This window comes from Ictidomys tridecemlineatus, chromosome 6 (genome assembly GCF_052094955.1).
Source record: "Ictidomys tridecemlineatus isolate mIctTri1 chromosome 6, mIctTri1.hap1, whole genome shotgun sequence".
Lineage (NCBI taxonomy): Eukaryota > Metazoa > Chordata > Mammalia > Rodentia > Sciuridae > Ictidomys > Ictidomys tridecemlineatus.
Genome location: NC_135482.1, coordinates 84,779,618 through 84,796,501, shown reverse-complemented (window position 1 = coordinate 84,796,501; position 16,884 = coordinate 84,779,618). Strand labels below are relative to the sequence as shown.

The following is a 16,884-nucleotide window of genomic DNA, read 5'->3' as shown; positions in this document are numbered from 1 at the left end:
AAAATAAAGATAAAAAATATAAGTGAGCTTGAAAACAGGAATAAACAGTATGTTAAATGAAGTACATGGAAAAAATATTTTAAAGGGTAAAAATTTTTTAAAAGAACCAAGAGTTGGAGAGTTGGGAAACAGCCAACACCAGGAACTGCATATTATTATGCATGTGAAGATGAATTTCAGAAGCTGAATAGAGAGAAGATAAACAAAAACAAACAAACAACAACAAAAAACCCCCACAAAATCAAAGAAACCAAAACCAAACAAACGAACAAAAAAAAAACTAGAGGAAATAATAACTAAAAAAAAGGTTAAATGTTATTAAAAAATACATGCTTATAGATGATAGCAGCTAATTAAAACCTCACAATCACAAAAAGAAGTTATAAAAACTCATATCAAATTGAAAAGCACAAACTAGTCATAAAGATAAAAATATTAAAAGAATCCAGAGGAAAAAGATATTACTAAAAATAATAAAAATGACATAACAGCAAATTTCTCATCAGAAATAATAAATTCATGAAGTGAAAGCAAAACCTTTGATACACTAAAGGAAAACAAATGAAAGTCTTGAATTCTGTAACTAGAAAAAAAATCTGTCTAAATAAAGGTGAAATATAATGTACAAAATACAAATAAAAAACATTGAAAGAATTAAACCAGCAGATCTACCTCACAAGAAATTTCAAAGTTCTTCAAGTATAAGATAATGAATTATACTAGATGAAAATATCCATCTAAAAAATGGAATGAAAAGCTGGGCATAGTGGTGCCAGAAAGTTGGGAGGCTAAGGCAGGAGAATTCCAAGATGATGGTCAGTTTGGGCAATTTAGCAAGAACTTGTCTCAAAATTAAAAATAAAAGGCAATAGTGATAAAGCCCAGTGGTAAACTATAAAGGTGAAATATAATGTACAATATTATATTTGTACTTGGGTTCAATTCCCATTATCACATGCATGTGCACACACACAAAAAAGAAATGAAGAACAGATATGGTTAACTAACTATGGGAATAAACATAAGATTTTTCTAACTTAAATAAGCATATGTAAAAGACATGTGGCTGTTTAAACAAAAATAACAATTATGTAGTGCTGAGTTTGCAATATATTAGAAGTAAGTTATATGATAAAAATAGTAGAAATCCCAAAAGGAAGAAAAATGGAAATATACTACTCTATATTCTCTTAATATAGAGGAAAAGGTATGATGTTCCTAAAAGGTAGACTAATCCTAAAATAATGCTATAATAACAATTTGAATAGTTGTAGCTTGTATGTTCAAGAATAAATAAAATAAAATTATACAACATATTAATTTTGAAGAGTCAAAGAGGGAAGTCTCAAAGAAGAAATAGTACAAAAAAGAAAAGAAGTAGCAAGATGGTATATTTAAACCTAAATATATTAATAACAAAATTAACCATAATGGTCTAAATTTCCCAGTTAAAATATAATAATTGACATCGCAAATTTTAAAACAAGACCTATCTAGAGATTTCCAGTAATAACTCCACTTTAAATATACATAGGAGGCTAATAGAAAATCATTAAAAAAAAACCCAAAGGTTTACCATGCTAACATTATTCTTTTAAAAGCCAGAATGGCTATATCAATATAAGGCAAAGTTACTTCAAAAGAAAGACTACTACCAGGCATAAAGAAAGTTGCTATGTAATAAACCATTAATTCATCAAGAAAACATAGAAATCCCAAATACTTGTGAGTGATGTATATGTGAAGCAAAACTTAACAGATCCATAATTATATAAGATTTTAATATCCTTTCTCAATATTCAATCAAGTAGACAGAAAAATCACTAACGACATAAATAATTTGAAGAATATTACTGACAATTTGACCTGGTATTTGTAGAATATTCCATCCACCAATAGTTCTTTCAAAGTTCACACAGAACACTTACAAAGACAGGCTATAGTCAGTCCATAAAATATTTTTCAATAAATTTAAAATAATACAATTCCAATATAGAATGTTACTTGACCACTATGGAATTAAACTGGAAATCAATAACTGCATGACAACTATAATATCCTCAAATATCTGTAAACCAATATGACACTTCTAAATAATCCAAGGTCAAAAACAAACTCATAAGACAAATTATGAAGCATTTTAGATCAAATAAAAATTAAAACATCAAAATGTGTGAGAACCCACTAAAGCAATCCGTAAGGTAAATGTATAGTACAAAATGCCTATATCAGAAAAAAAGAAAAAGTCACAAACCTGAGGCTTTAGTTTCCACCTTAGGAACCCTAGACAAAAGAGCAAACAAAACCAAATGTAAGCAGAAGATGGGAAATAACAAAGTTCAGAGTAAATTCAAAGAAATAAGAAATTTTAAAAATCAATATAGAAAATTAATGAAGCCAAAACCCAATTAAATTATTGATAAGATCAATAAAATTAGAAAATCTCTAGCCAAATTACTCAGGAAAAGAGGAAGAAACAGAGAAAACATACAAATCACCAATAAGAAAAAAAATGTAAGAAATACTACCACTAAAAATTCTACAGATAAAGAAAGTGATAATAATATTTTGGTTAACCTATGCCAAAAAATTAAACAAATAAAACGTACATGTTCATTAACAGATACAAATTATTAATGTTTACTCGAGAATAGATAACATAAATAGCTCTATTTCTATTTTTAAAATGAAAACATAGATGAAAAAATAAAAAGAAAACATAAAAACTTCCAATAGATTGCAAATTGGTGCAGCCAATATGGAAAGCAGTGTGGAGATACCTTGGAAAACTGGGAATAGAACCATCATTTGGCCAGCTATCCCTCTCCTCAGTCTATACCCAAAGGAGTTAAAAACAGCATACTACAGGGACACAGCCACATCAATGTTTGTAGCAGCACAATTCACAATAGCTAAACTGTGGAGCCAACCTAGATGCCCTTCAGTAGATGAATGGATAAACAAAATGCTGTGTGTATACACAATGGAATATTATTCAGTATTAAAAGAGAATAAAATCATGGCATTTGCAGGTGAATGGATGAAGTTGGAGAAGATAATGAATGCTAAGTGAAGTTAGCCAAACCCAAAAAACCAAATGCTGAATGTTTTCTCTAATATTAGGATGATGATTCATGATGGGGTTGGTGGGGAGCATGGAAGGATTATACTAACACTAGATAGGGCACAGGAATGGGAGAAGAAGGAAGGGGGCCCGAGAGTGGGAAGGATGGTGGAATGAGATGGACATCATTACCCTAAGTACATGTATGAAGACACGAATAGTATGACTCTGTTTTTTGTACAGTCAGAGATAAGAAGAGTCGTGCTCTATATGCATAATATGAATTTGTAATGCATTCTGCTGTCATATATAACAAATTAGAGTAAAAAAAAAAAAACTTCCCACAAAGAAAACTTTAAGTCCAAAATGCTTCACTGGTAAATTCTGATGATAATTTAAGAAACAAATAATGAAAATTTCTATACAAATTCTTCAATAAAGTAAAAAAGAAAGGAATATCTCTCAAGTCATTTTATAAAGCCAATATATCCTGCTATACAAACTCACAAAGTTACTATAAGAAAAATACAGTCTTGGATCAGCCATGAATATAGATGCAATTTTTTAATTTTTCTTTTCTTTTTCTTTTTCTTTTTTTAACCAGGGATTGGACCTAAAGTGTGCTTACCATTGAGCCACATCTCCACATCTTTTTTTTTTATTTAGAAATAGGATCATCCTAAATTGATTACAGCATCACTAAATTGCTAAGGCTGGCCTTGAATTTGCAATCCTCCTGCCTCAGTCTCTTTAGTCACTGGGATTATAGATGTGTGCCAACACACCCAGCTAGATGCAAATATTTTTAATAAAATGTTAACAAACTGGCTATAATTTAGTTCATCCCAACAATGCAATTGCATTTTAAAAATTGGAAACTGGTCAATGTCATTTACTATATCATCAAATTGAAATGAAAGACTATGTAAATTCCAGTAACTGTTCTTAATATAAATTTTCAGTGTATATACAGGAGGCAATGTTCCCAATCTGATAAAGAACATCTACAAAAAAATTACAAGAATATCCTACTTAAACAGGAAAGAATGATTGCAACCTCCTAAGATCAAGAATAAGATAAGGTGTCTACTGTCACAACTTCTATTCAATCTTATAGTGAAGGTTATACTGGAATGCAATAAGTCAAGAAAAAGCAATAAAAGGAAAGTACATATAAAAGCTAATGGTAAAATTGTCTTTATTCAGAAAATAAAACTATATTGAAAATATGATTCAATTTATAATAAAGCTACTAGAACTCACAAGTTTAAAGGGGAAGAAAATAAGGTTAATACACAAAAATAAACTATTATTTATGCCAATAAGAAAAATTTAAAACTGAAATTTAAAATAGGCTATTGTTTTCAGAAACTTTTTTAAAGGAGGAGTAAGAAAGCCATGAAGAACCGTGTGTGTGTGTGTGTGTGTGTGTGTGTGTGTGTGTGTGTGTTTTTCTTGGATTGAACCCACGGACTTGCACATGCTAGGCAAACTGAGATATGTTAACATTTTCAATAACATCAAAATAATGACATAACTAAGAGATTAATTTGACAAAAATATATAAGACCTATAGATTGAATATTACCAATTACTGCTGAGAGAAATCAAAGATGATTTATATAAATATAGAGATATATTTAGTTAACTGTTTAGAAGACTCAATCTTATCACAATGTCATTTCTATCGAAATCATTTTATGTATTACAAATGGTCTCAATGACAATCTCAGAAAGCATTTTTGTAGAATAAGACAAATTCATTCTAGAAGTCATACAAAATGCAAAAACTTTTGAACATCCATACAACCTTAAGGAAAAATTCAAAATTTATTGCACTGATTTGTTTAGATTTCAAGTCTTATGAAGCTATAGTAAACAAAATTCAGTACTGACACAAAGAAAGACACATATATCAATGGAACAGAATAGAGTTTGGAAACCAATCCACAGATATGCAGAATATAGTTTTTACACAGAACTGCAGAAAGGATATTTAGTTAAGAAACTGTCATGTTTTCAAAATAGTAATGGTATAAATGGACACTGGTATTAAAAATATTAAACTCTGATTCAAACCTGGCACTATATGTTAATATTAACTCAAAATTGATCATAAATCTAAATATAAATCCTAAAAGTATAAAAATTCTAGAACACATAGGAAAAAATATTTGTGACCTGGGCTAAGCAAATATTTTACACAAATCAAATTAAAAGAATAATACACAGAAAAAATCTGACTTTATCAAAAATAAAAATTTCTATTTGTGAAAAGACAATTGTTAAGAATGGTCAAATACAAAATAAGGGAAATATTTGAAAATCATACATTAATTAAGAACTTGTATATAAAACATATAAAAGAGTCTAAATACTAATAAGAAAACAAATAACTCAATTTAAAAATATATCAGAAATTCATACAGATACTTCGCTAAAGAAGATACAGAGATGGCAAATAAGCACATGAAAATATTATCAACATTGTTAATCATTAGATAAATGCAAATTAAAATTGTAGTGGTATAATACATATATCCATTAAAATGACTAAAAAAGACCAAATTCTGGCTGGAATGTGGAGAAACTGGACTACCATATGTTGCTGGTGGAAACAGGAAGAGTTTCTTAAAAATTTATGCATTTGGTTACCCTATTACTAGTCATTCTACCTCTTGGTATTTATGCAACAGCTAATAGAGAATATATAAATTGCTTTATAAATGTGCAAACAAATATTCATAGCTGCCTTTTTTGAAATAGCCAAAGTGGAAACAATTCAGATTCCATGAACAAATGAATGGACACACACACATATACATACACACACACATATACACACATATATATGAATATATAATATATTATGTACATATGTAAATATATATGTATCTATACATTTAGTGGAATATTGCTCAACAATAATAAGGAAATGTATAGCTGATATACACAAAGGACATGGATAAATCTAAATAATTACAATGAGTAACACTAGAACTTACCCCTCAAAAAAAATGTTTTTAAAAATGTAAATAGGGGCTAGGGCTGTAGTTCAGTGGCAGGGCACTTGCTTTATACATGTGAGGCACTGGGTTCAAACCTAAGCACCACATAAAAAATAAATAAATGAATAAAATAAAGGCATTATGTTCATCCACAACTATACTAAAAAACTAAAAGAAATGTAAACAATCTTTTTTATACAATTCTAAACAATGTGCAAATCTCAAATCACAGAAAACAGGAGGAGGAAACAACTATTTAAGGTGATTGGTATGTTTACTCTTTTGATTGCAGTAACTGTTTTTTGGTTCCATACATACTTCAATAATTGTCAAATTGTACACTTCAAATATGTGCAGTTATTATGTGTGTGTATGTGTATATATCTGCCTCAATATGTTTATAAACTTATTATGAAATATGTGTATTATTTGGTTATTTTCCTTTACTAAAATGAATGCTTCTCTAAAGCATGGCTTTGTTTACTATATTACTGTATTCCCAAGGCCTAGAAAAATACCTGACTCATTGTAGATACTAAATAGGTATTTGTATAATGAGGAGTCTTACAGAGATTCTTAGGCTCTGATTCATCCAATTGCAGAGGAAGTGGGTTCATTTACAAACATGTAGAAGGAAGAATAGACTTTTGTGGGACTGAGAAAAATAAGATCCATTTGGAGATGTGAAGTTAATCTGTTTGTGGTACCTTCAAGACAGAATGTTGAATAAGCAGTTAGTTATAATAAATGAGTTGAGGGCTGGGGTTGTGGCTCAGTGGTACAGTGCTTGCCTTGCATGTGTGAGGCACTGGGTTCAAATCTCAGCACTACATAAAAAATAAAATAAAGGTTATGTGTCCACCTAAAACTAAAACAAATATTAAAACAAATTAAATGAGTTGATGGGTTGAAGATAAAAATTTGGTGAATGTGAGCTTTTAGGTGCCATTGATTTGAATAAAAATCACTCAAAGAAAACTAAAAATGACAAAATCATGGAATTTGCAGGGAAATGGATGGCTCTAGAGCAGATTATGCTAAGTGAAGCTAGCCAATCCCTAAAAAACAAATGCCAAATGTCTTCTTTGATATAATGAGAGCAACTAAGAACAGAGCAGGGAGGAAGAGCAGGAGGAAAAGATTAACATTAAACAGAGACATGAGGTGGGAGGGAAAGGGAGAGAAAGGGAAATTGCATGGAAATGGAAGGAGACCCTCATTGTTATACAAAATTACATATAAGAGGTTGTGAGGGGAATGGGAAAATAAACAAGGAGAGAAATGAATTACAGTAGATGGGGTAGAGAGAGAAGATGGGAGGGGAGGGGAGGGGGGATAGTTAAGGATAGGAAAGGTAGCAGAATACAACAGCCACCAATATGGCATTATGTAAAAATGTGGATGTGTAACCAATGTGATTCTGCAATCTGTATTTTGGGTAAAAATGGGAGTTCATAACCCAGTTGAATCAAATGTATGAAATATGATATGTCAAGAGCTTTGTAATGTTTTGAACAACTAATAATAAAAAAAAGGAAAAAAATTTTTAAAAAAAGAAAACTGGCAAAGTGAGAGGGGAACATATCAAACAGAGCCTACAAGATAATAATCATTTAAGGGAGACACAGAGGAAGAAAATCAGGTGGCTGGAAAGATGAAAGAAAAGATGGTCTCATTTCTGTCTCATAAGTAAACAGAGGTAAAAAAAAATTTAAAGAAGGAATAATGAAGAATTCACATGCGGCATAGACACTAAGTAAAATGGGGCTGAATCTTAGTTCCTGGGGATGGCAAATTAGAATGTCCCAGATCCTTGTTAGATCAGGGTCTTCACATTGATGGGGGCAAAGGCAAGATCTCAGTGGAAAGGAAGTACCTGTTTAGCAAAGAATCACAAAGGGTTTTATTCTTGGAAAAATACCATGATAATTGCATAGGACATCAGCTTAAAGAGAGAATGAGCCAGGATGATCACTTGCAAAACAATGCGTTCAGGTGAAGATGGTATATATGAAAAATGGCATCCATGGAATAGCATGGAAAACCACTGGCAACGTCACAGAGTAAAGCTGTAAACTTATTATGTATGAGGTGTAAAATGTCAAAGAAAACTGAAGACTATGAAGTGATTTAACATCATGGAGGACTAGAAAAATAGAGAGATTAAATTGCAGAAAACTGGGAACGAGAACTGATTGGAGAAGGAAAGAGGAATATTTTAAATTAACAAGTTTTTGTTTGTTTGTTTGTTTATCTTCCTTTAGTTTCCTCTTTCAAAGTTTTAAAAATGCCTGAAAAGAGTATACATCAGGAATGGATATTTCATGAAAAGGAAATCATATACTATCATTAAAATTTTAGAATTTTTATATACATTGGCTATGTCATCTTAATGAGATAATGTATCACCTATCATTTATTTGGGTTTTGTGGGTAACATCACAGTTAGGATTTGAAGTCAATGATTTGAAGATTTGAAGTTTTCCCTAATGTTTTTGTTGAAACTTTTAACTGTTGGGCGGTGATGGTGGTGGTGATGGTTACGATGGTGGTAGGGGATGTGAAAGTGTTATTATTTTTTTTTTTTTAAGAAACCTTGATGTGACAGCAGTGTCCTGAGGGCATCACATTACCTGCTTGGTATTTGAAAGGCAACTCCTTCCTGAACAACTCAAACAACAAAATGAACACAATATCTCTCTAGCTACCGCTGTGCCCTCGAGCTTGGGATGGAAGTCAAAAAGAGAACTTTTCATTGAAGTTCTTTTTAATTAGGACTGCAGAGAACTAGTGTACAGATTCATTCTTCTTGAAATTTGAGACAAGAGGTTAAAAAAAAAAAGCTGTTCCTCGAGATCATATATAATAAAATATATTTATCCTATCATAATATTGTTTATCCGTATTCTTCTGTACCTTATTTTTAAATCATAAACAACTTTGAAGAAGCTATAAAACATGTCTCATTGTTCAATAAGGGACAGTCAAACCTTTAGCAGTCCTAGTGTCCTTCTACCACTCAAAGACTTTCACCTAACTTGTTTTCCAAATGCAAGTACTTTCTATTCTGTAGAAATCTTACCTGAAATCTTTGTGCATTTCACAGGGCTTTCAATAATATACTATATATAAATAAAAACACAAATTAACATATGTCTTGGTAGAAGTAGTTTTAAGAGTTCAAGGATTTTTAATTCATTAATTAGTTAAAAGTGTATTTAGAAGAGCTCCACATAGCGGTGCACACTTATAATCCCAGCGGCTTGGGAAGCTGAGGCAGTAAGATGGCAAGTTCAAAGCCAGCCTCAGCAAAAGTCATGTGCTAAGCAACTCAGTGAGACTCTGTCTCTATATAAAATACAAAATAGGGCTGGAGTTGTGGCTCAGTGGTCAAGTGCCCTGGGTTGAATCCATAGTAGTCCCCACAAAAAAAAAAATGTGTATTATAGCCATTTCTTATGTCATTGATGAAAGAAGCCTTTTGTCTATTACCAATTTGGCATGACTTCATATGCATACTATGAGTTTTTATCTGGCATATTTTAACTGCCTTGAGCAAAAGTGCTTCCATAGCTCTCCTGGAGGGGTATCCCCAGAAGACAAACTCTCAGCAAGTCACATCTTGGCCAGCCTTGTTTGCTATTGACCTGCTTATCTGACCTGTGCCCTGCACTCCCCACCTGTGAAATGAAGATACTTTTTGGTGATACAGACCTGACAGGTTTGAAATTTAAAACATAAAATAAAGTAAATAACAGACTATTACTGTCTGTATTCAATTTATGGTTGTCATGTTTTTGTTCTTTTATTTAACTCACCTCAAATTGGGAAAAAGTTTTTGAGCATGTCAACATAGTGGAATAAATACCATAAGATGGGATAGCACTGTGCTATTCGATAAGACTTTGCTTTAAAAAAAAAAAAAACAACTTGAGCAAAGAAAGCAGAATGAGGGTATTTTAGTGAGTTCAGCACTGGCATAGGAAATAAAGAACTGTAATCATATCTAATTAGTGTTAAAATAATGTTTCCCTTTGAAATGTTTAATTAGCTCTATTTTATTACATAAACATTCCTGATGTGGAGCACACTGCAGAGCTGGAAGACTCCAGTGAGTTAAATGGTGCAGTGTCCGTGCGCCCCATGTGGGGCAGAACCTGACAAGGGGTGGCTGCTGTTAGCAGATGTCTGGACCACTGGTGGATCCATGATGCTTGCTCCAAACAGCAGGCCCTCATTTCAACCTTTGTTGCGTCTACCCAACCTCCCATTGTGCTTTCAATTTAACAGCATCACAAGCAGACAAAGAAATTTCTTACAATTTGCCCTTCAGTTCAGAGACGAATCCTTTTTAAACCTGTCTAACCTCTCATAACGTATTAGTTATTGTTGCCAGCCTGCGTGTGTCCTCTGGCAACGAGCTACTCATTCTGGGAGAAGAAGGGGGTGCCCTTCAGTTTGATAAAGCAACACCGGATTTACTGGCACACTTAGAGGATGCTTGTCTCAGGACTGCAGCAAATTTAATTAACCTTATTAAAAATATGGTTTTCTTGATGATTACATCATAATTTAGGATTACCGTGCTTACTACTGTTTCAAAGTAATATGTGCTTTCCAAAAGAGTTTTCCAGAAAAACCCAGGATGTTGGAACAAGTAAATGAATCCTGGCTGAGACGTAGCCTAAGGATGCTCCTGAGTTACCAACATCATCTTCTCTGGATCCTTGTGACTTTACCTGTGTTCTTACACTTCTCACTGGAACAGTGGTAGAAGAGAACGTGACATTAATTTAAAGCGATTCTAAAACATGAGACAAACACAAAAGTTCTAGTATGGTAATTGAGACCAGACTGATTGCTGCTTGAAATTCTTATCAAAGAGATGAACCTAGTTTCCTAGTTGGTAAAAAAGTACAGGGGATTTTATTATTTTCAAAGCACTGGTGAGACTTTAACAAATAAAATATTGCCTATTCTAATTTAATTCCACTCTCCCCACCACCCTCTTTCTTTCTCTCCCTTCCACACATCTGGATGGACACAGGTTTATTTCCAAAATATCTGTGTGTCCCTAGTCCCTGAGAACCTCAATCACTCTCCAGAAGTAAATTAGGAGCCTGGAAGGGGCATTGCATCCTTCAGCCTAACTAACCTGCAGCACATGCTCAGAATGCACCACCAGCAACTTCAGACACACTCCTGAATGCAGGTAGCTCACAAGAGTCTTCTTCCTCCAGGAAGCTTCCCTGAAATCTAGAAGGGAGCAGTAACCTCTGCTCTACTGAAGGTCATCTCCAAAGGTACCATCTGATCTCAAAAGGACACAGGTGTCCTTTTGCTCAAATATGCTATCAGTCCAATCAGTCCATGGACACATCTGTTAAGCTATTTGTAAACCCTTTAGGGCTGCTTGACATTGAATGATGCTGAGAGGTACAAAGTGTAGAGCCTGTAGCTGTCTAGAGTCTATCAGCCAAGGTCTATCAGCCCTGTCTAGAGTCTATTACAGCCTATTAGGCAGTTTTATTCCAAACAAATGGCTTTGGTTTGCAGGAAGAAGAGAACATATTAGTACTGCAAAAATTCACAAAAGAAGGGGCCTGGGTTGTGACTCAGAGGTAGAGCACTTGCCTACCATGCATGAGGCACGGGGTTCGATCCTCAACACCACATAAAAATAAAGATATTGTGTTCACCTATAACTAAAAAAAAAAAAAATTAAAAAAAAATCTCACACAAAAAAGCAAAGTAAAGCACTAATGTACCAGCCTCACTGCTATATGAACCTTCAGCCTCAGAAAGTTAGGCTCCTGCTCCTCCCCTTCAAAAGGATAATGTATAAACACATTAGGTGTCCAACAATCAGGAAATTATTAACTGAATAACTCATTCCATGAGATGTTTGGGCGGCATTAAAGAACTTATGAAGAGTTTATAACATGAGAAAAATGCTTAGGATTTCACTTTGAGTGAAAAGGGTAGGATAAAAAAGCATACATATTAACATATAAAGAATAAAATATTTGGACAGAAAAAAAAACCACACATCTAATGCGATAAAGATATATTGTTGCTTCTCTTGTTCTCCTGCCCTGATATTTCATAGTACAGTATTTTACATTTTGATAACTAATTAAAATAATATATTGTTTTCTATCGAAAATTAACTATATGCTTCATTTTGAAAATTTAAAAAATTATTGGATTAAAGTTAATTAATATTACCATCAGGAAGAGTCACAATAAACATTAGGTAAACCTGAGACTATTTCCTGCATTATTTTCACTTGACCATCTGATCTTGGCTGAGAACTTAAAAATTGAGTACAAAAGAATGTTTCCCCAAGAACAGGTGTTACTGCGCTCTCAGCATGGCTCAGAAGGGTCTCCTTACAGTGATATAACAAGAACTCCCAATACATATCACTTTCAGAAGTTTCATACAAATAAATTACATGTATGCCAACCTACGTAAGAGGTGAGAATATAGTCAGCCATACCCTAGTGCTAGTTGAGGAAATAAAAAAAAAATATGTTCATGATTTCTAAGACAGGTGAAAATACTTTCATTCAGCTCTTTCTTCACATTTACTCATTTGTTAAAGAGTCCCAAATGTGTTCATCATCAAACTCCCTATGTTGTTGTTGTTGTTTGTTTGTTTTTTTTAACATTACTTCTCTGATATTGCTATCATGACATGAGTTATTTGGAAAAACAAACACCTCCCTCCCAAAATGGTTGCAACTATGAAAAAGCTTGGGGTTTAAAAGCACAGAAAGCAAAACTGGCAATTAAAAGTCAATTTCTGCCCAGGTAGTGGCTTACACACACACACACACACACACACACACACACACACACACACACACAGAAATTCCTTCCAGGTCCATGTCATTTGAACACAATCTAAAAATAAAACATATCTAAAAATGTTAAAACCCAGTAATGTGCATGAATTCAAATCAGTCTTTTTCTCAATACTTAGCTGAGCTATGCTAAAAAAACAAGACTTTTCTTGGACATAGAAAGAAAACAGGTGGTTAAACTTGGAGCAGTTAGAGGGCAGGCCTGGATATGGGCAGGAGGGGGAGGGAGCTGGAAAGGCCTGGGAATATATGTCTCATCCCCTCACCCTCAGCCCCTGTAGATGATAGCCAAGACTGGCTGGTTGCATAGTATGAAAGCCAACTCTCTTGTCTTGAAATTGTTAAAACTAAAAAAAAAATTAAAAAAATAAAAAAAAAAAGAAATTGTTAAAACTCTGAGATGCCCCTTATATTCTGCAGCTCCCGCTGAGTGGAGGATAAGGTTTCTCTTGAAATCATACCCTGCTTGATTTTTGGCCTTCCCTGACCTGTTTCCTCCAGTTCCTTACTGGTTTCTCCTGGGAGCAAATAGTATGCACACCAGCCCATATCTCAAGTTCTACTTCTGAGGAACTGAAATACTATACACATTAAAAAGAGGACCTACCACCATGTACCTTCCTTCTCCTCTTCAGTTTTTGTCTCTTCCACCCGCCTGGATTCATTGCTTCCTGACATCATTTCTCACTCTTTAAACCTGATCATTATTCCTAATGCTTATTTATTGCATGCATTAAGCCGGTATGATTCTAGCAGAACCTAACCCTTAATAAAATATTATGCAATTAATTTACATATTCATACATTTAATTGCAAGAACAATTATAAATCACATTTTTCTCAGCTACAACATAAATGAGTTCAATGACTGACCTCTGAAAAAAATTGCATAATGTGTCAATAATAAAAAGAAATATAGGATTCTGAAGGTATGACTATATTCTTCTTAAAGCATTGAAAATGTATCCTTGGGATAGTTAATTGAGAAGTTGAATCTTATGAGAAATTGTCCTTTTGTAAATAAAGTTGTTTTATCACACGGTAAGAAAAGAATGCACAAACCTAAGAGTTCCAAGTTGTACGAGACTTATCTAATTTGTGCTTGCCCATGATAATGATAACTTATTTGTGTTGAACAATCAGTACTCCTTTTTGATTACTCTAATAACATTTAACTTTCCTTCTCATTTCCAATGCTTCAACTTCAGGGTCCTCTTTCCATTTTCATTGCAATCAAGTTTGATTTTAGCATCATGATCTATTTAAACTCCATTTTTATTTCATGAGCATTTGTATGGTACCTTGGTATTTTTATATGTTGTTAAGCATTTTTAAACTTTTTAAAAATGTATAAATATTTGATTAAGTAAATATAAATCCAAAACATTAAAATTCTTCTTTGAACTAAATTAGTGTTTGGAATTGCATACAATTATTACAACACATTAAAAAACAGCACTAAGTTCAAAATGGGTGAAATATATTTGACATTACACTCTGTAGAAATTATAGGCTTAATTAAAGCAATAATTAAACAAGTGCACGGAAACAAATCCAACTCTTAGAGTCACAACTTGCTTCTCGCCTTTTGATGTCAACAGGTATAACTTAGTAGGCACATTTTTTTTTCATTTCGTCTTTAAATACTTACTTGTTCACTGGAGCAATATTTAAATGCACACAGATGGAATTTGGTGGGGACATCACAGATCCAGTTCAAAACAGTTATCCAAGGGGCAAATGTACCTTGTGTTGCAACAACTGATTTGCAAATTCATTCTAATACAAAGCTCTAGTAGGCACTGACTTCACGTTTTGTAGATGAACAAGTTAGTCAGCTAAGTCACTTCCCTTGAGCCCATCTGTCATAATAAATGAAGTACCAATATTTATTGGATTAAAATACTTATACAACCCAAGAGCAATAATATAGGGCAATAATACTGCAATATACATAGGCTGCTAATCCATCAAGCAGTTTGACTCTTATTCTTCTTTTATACTTCATTTGTTTCTGTTCTATACAATAATTCTAAATGTTTCAAAAAAAATAGTATATGCATGTTATTAATGTTTACTAATTCAGAATGCATTACTTTACTTTCGTTTCTTTAAAAGGAATGTTTTTCAGACTCAGGTTAGGGGTGAACTAGTTATTAAAGTAAAGGCAGTTTCTACCAAGGTCAGTTTTTTTCTAGAGAAAAGCCAACATATTTTGAAAACCAAAACGTTTCAAATGATTTTACTAAATTAATTAGCTTGTAGGTCATGCTAATGCACCTATAAAAGGGGGTGAGGTGGTAGAAAAGCCAACATATCATTTCATTGCTTTATACTACAATAGCTAATGCAATAAAATATTTAATAAAACAAATATCCTTGATCTTCTTGGCACTGACAAACCATTAGTACATTTTTTAAATTTCAGAATTTCATTCTGTCCAAGGAAATACTTTACAAAATAAATCAGATGGAATTATTGTTGCTCAAGAGGTCACAGGAGTAATATACTTACCCAAAATAAATATACATTTAGAAAAGTACTGATTTTATAGAAATTTATCAATATCCACATATAATTTCTTGGTGGATCAAATCACATTACTCTTTATGTCATCAAATGCAGCTTTGAGGTGTGCATGATAACTTAATAAGACTGTTCTAAGCATATTCTAAATGGGTTTTGTCCCTTCAAAGTAGTCTCCTTGGAAACAACCACAAATTAATTCCACTAAATTTTCATTGTCCAAATTAGTTCTGAAAGTGTCATTCAGAAACTTCGACATATCCTTTGCAAAATATTTCAATTAAAAAACTTCCTCTAAAGGTATGTGTGCTTTTGAAGTCATTTGGAACCCATTCCGTGTCTACTGAATTTGGTGAGAACATTTGGAAATATATTTGGATAAGATTTTGAGATGTTCTTATCAAATAATGATGCACTAAGGCTATTTTCTCACACAGCTTTAAAGTTGCTATGGAATTAAATACAAACCAATGTTTTCAAAATTTCTTTGAACAGTAGACTTTAAGGACCAACATAATGATTTCAAAAAATGACATTTATAGTCAAATGGTATGTTTGGGCATGAACTCTTATTCATGGGTGTATTGTATGCATAGGGATTTGGTAAACCATTGTTTACATTCATTATATATGGTTTCCAGGCTTCCTGACAATTTTTTATTTATTCACTTATTCATCCATCCATTCATCCATAAATACATACATTTAACCATTCATGCATTTTTTCATCAAACATTTAGTGAGCTATTATAATGTGCCAAGCTAAATGCAAGGGCACAAGATAGACATGGTCTCTTTTGTGTTCTTGATTTTTTTCACATAAATGTCATAAGTTCAATTCTATGTTCCTAAATAGAAAATTAATTAAAATAATTTCCATCTTAAGAAACATGTTTACTTTGTAACAAACTCTTTTCTAAGAGAAAATATTTAATGAATTTACTACTTTGAATTTGCTAGCTTTGTTCTCCCTATTATTGCCAACTAGAGTAACCTATCACTTGATTGAAAATTCAATGCTCCTCCACACTCATAATGATCTCAGTATTCATTTATTAGGCATAGAAATGACTCAATGACCCAGTATCTCATTAACTGAATTCTTAACCATATATTCTTCTTCAAATATTGGAATATAGCATCTGACAAAATAAATTCATGTTATTGGTTTATTTTAAGAAAACCAGTTCCATAGAATATTATGGGATCAGTATTATTCTACTCAACTTAGCACTCTACTCATTCAAAACATATCCAAGTAATTCACAAGGTGAGTAATTATACAGAAACATGATGCTAACAGACTGCAAATCTACAGTCCTACATATATGTAATAATGTACTTGGAAAGCAAAATATTTTTCCCCAGTGTTTAAAATAACAAATACTCGTGAAAATATTTTTAACAAGGATATG

At 32.6% G+C, this 16,884-nt stretch overlaps 1 protein-coding gene across 12 annotated transcripts in view; it reads right to left on the bottom strand.

The window, feature by feature from the left end:
* The window catches only part of Sox5 (SRY-box transcription factor 5), a 955,314-nt gene that overhangs the window by 566,050 nt on the left and 372,380 nt on the right, over positions 1–16,884 (bottom strand). For 11 of the 12 annotated variants that reach the window (XM_078015084.1, XM_078015082.1, XM_078015079.1 and 8 more), the window contains one exon: positions 2,255–2,283. The exons of the other annotated variant lie outside the window; for it this stretch is intronic. The gene's annotated coding sequence lies outside the window, so the exon portion shown is untranslated. The remainder of the gene's footprint in view (positions 1–2,254; positions 2,284–16,884) is intronic. 12 annotated transcript variants of the gene reach the window in all.